The 2,963-nt window shown below is 45.8% G+C and overlaps 1 pseudogene; it reads left to right on the top strand.

The window, feature by feature from the left end:
• Nucleotides 1–754: 754 nt before the first annotated feature.
• On the top strand, nt 755–2,138 carry LOC102835546 (annotated as a pseudogene).
• The last annotated feature ends 825 nt before the right edge of the window (nt 2,139–2,963 follow it).

Genomic DNA, 2,963 nt, shown 5'->3' with positions numbered 1-2,963 from the left:
TCTGAGCATGAATTAGTTTTAGCTCTAGAATGAATCTCTCAAAAATCATTTATTTAGCTCACATTTCTGAGGGTCAGAATTTTAGGCTGAGCTTAGCTGGGTGATTCTTCTGGTCTCACCTGGATGCCATCACATGTCTATGTTGTTGCTGTTATTAAGCGTCATCAAGTTAGTTCTAAGTCATAGAAATTGCATATACAATAGAACAAAACTCTACCCAGCATGCTCCATCCACACAATTGTTGCTATGTGAGCCCATTGTTACAATCATTGTGTCAGTCATACCAAGTATGAGTCCTTCACCAACAATGGGCCCAAAGTACTTGGGATGGAGTCTCACCATCCCGGATTCTAAGGAGAATTCTAACTGAACCTCTTCCAAGACAGATTTCGTTTCTCTTCTGATACTACGAAGGAACCCTGGTGGCATAATGGTTAAGTGTTTAGCTGATAACTGAAAGGTCAGAGGTTCAAACCCACCAGTCTCTCCATGAGAGAAAGATGTGACAGTCTGCTTCTGTAAATACTTACAGCCTTGGAACGCCTCTAGGCAGTTCTGTTCAGTCCTATATGGCCACTAGTAGTTGGAATCTACTCAGCAGCAGTGGGTCTGAAAGTTAATCTTTCACCAACACCAAAACTCAAATGCATCATTTTTTCTTTAGTCTTCCTTACTTATTGTCCATGAAGCAATAAAAAATACCATGGCTTAGGGCATTACTCTGAGGCAAACAGTTGGTGGAGGGGTTCAAACATGCAGAGCAATAAAACCTTTAACCTGGAGAAGCAAAACCATACTCCAAGGAAGCATCATGAGCATCACCACCAGCAGCAACAGCAACAGCTGTCAATACCCCTTCCAGTACCTGCAAATGGGCAACAAGCCAGCAGCCAAAATGAAGGCTTGATTATCGACTTGAAGAATTTTAGGAAACCAGGAGAGAAGACCTTCACCCAACATAGCCGTCTCTTTAAGGGCAATCTTCCTCCTGACATCACTGAGGAGGAAATGAGGAAACTGTTTGAGAAATATGGGAAGGCAGGAACGGTCTTCATTCATAAGGATAAGGGCCTTGGCTTTATCCACTTGAAAACACGAACTCTAGCGGAGATTGCCAAAGTGGAGTTGGGTAACATGCCACTCCGTGGAAAGCAGCTGCGTGTGCGCTTTGCCTGCCATAGTGCATCCTTTATAGTCTGAAATCGTCCTCAGTATGTGTCCAATGAACTGCTGGAGGAGGACTTCTGTGTTTGGCCAAGTAGAGAGGGCTGTACTCATTGTGGATGATCGAGGAAGCCCTCAGGAAAAGGCACTGTTGAATTCGCAGGGAAGCCAGCTGCTCGTAAAGCTCTGAACAGAGGTAATGAAGGCTCTTTCCTGCTAACCACATCTCCTCGGCCTATGATTGTGAAGCCCATGGACCAGTTAGACCATGAAGTGGGGCTTCCAGAGAAGCTGGTTATAAACAAACAGCAATTTCATAAGCAGCGAGAGCAGCCACCCAGATTCACACAACCTGGCTCCTTTGAGTATGAATATGCCATGCGCAGGAAGGCACTCATTGAGCTAGAGAAGCAGCAGCAGGACCAAGTGAACCGCAACATCAAGGAAGCTTGAGAGAAACTGGAGATGGAGGAGGAAACTGCTCTCCGTGAACACCAAGTCATGCTAATGAGGCAGGATTTGATGAGGTGCCAGGAAGAACTTCAGCAGATAGAAGAGCTGCATAACCAAGAGATGCAAAAACGAAAGCAACTGGAGCTTAGGCAGGAAGAGGAGCGCAGGCACCGTGAGGAAGAGATGCGGCGGCAACAGGAAGAAATGATGCTGCGACAGCAGGAAGGATCCAAGGGAGACAGCAGAATATACGGATGGGCCAGATGGCTATGGGAGGTGCTATGGGCATAAACAACAGAGGTGCCATGCCCCCTGCTCCTGTGCCTGTTGGTACCCCAGCTCCTCCAGGACCTGTCACTATGATGCCAGATGGAACTTCATAATTGACCCCACCAACAAATGAGCATTGTGGACAAGCTCTACAATGGAAGAAATTGGGACAATTGGTGGAACTCTTGCTGCATTCGATCATGCAGCTCTTGGAGCTGAATTTACTCAAAACAAGCGCCATGGATACTAATAAATTTGCTGTCTATTTTCCAAAAACCTGTAAAAGAAGGACCCTTTTTGGACTAGCCAGAATTCTACTCTGGAAGAGTGTTAGGGATTCCTCCCAACAGTTAGGTCTTCCCTGCCTGTACCACCCTAGGAAGTATACTGCAGGCAAAGGGCAAGGGAAGGGATGTTGTTGGTACTGACCCATAGCGACCTTATGCACAGCAGAACGAAACACTGCCCAATCCTGGGTCAACCTCGCTACTGCTGCCATCGATGCTGCCACTTGGCCAATCCATCTCGTTGGGGGTCTTCCTCTTTTTCTCTGACACTCCACCTTACCAAACATGATTTTCTTCTCCAGTGACTGGTCCCTCCTGACAATATGTCCGAAGTATGAAAGACGAAGTTTGGCCATCCTGGCCTCCAAGGAGCACTCTGGCTGCACTTTTCCCAAAACGGATCTATTGGGTTTTTTTGGCAGCCAATGGCATTTTCAATATCAAAAGCATCAATTGTTCTATGGTCTTCCTAATTCACTGTCCAGATTTCGCATGCATATGAGCTTATTGAAAATACCATGGCTTGGGTCAGGCGCACCTGAGTCCTCAAGCTGACATCTTTCCTCTTCAACACTTTGAAAAGGTCTTGTGCAGCAGATTTGCCTATTGTAATATGTCGTTTGATTTCTGACTGCTGCTTCCATGAGCATTGATAGTTGCTCGAAGAAGAATGAAGTCCTTGACAACTTTAATCTTTTCTCCGTTGATAAGAATGTTGTTTATTGGTCCAGTGGTGAGGATTTTTGTTTTCTTGACATTGAGATGTAATCCATACCGAAGGCTACGCT

This window comes from Chrysochloris asiatica, unplaced genomic scaffold (assembly GCF_000296735.1).
Source record: "Chrysochloris asiatica unplaced genomic scaffold, ChrAsi1.0 scaffold00039, whole genome shotgun sequence".
NCBI lineage: Eukaryota > Metazoa > Chordata > Mammalia > Afrosoricida > Chrysochloridae > Chrysochloris > Chrysochloris asiatica.
Note: the sequence above shows the minus strand (reverse complement) of the source record. Positions and strands in the feature narration are given on the sequence as shown.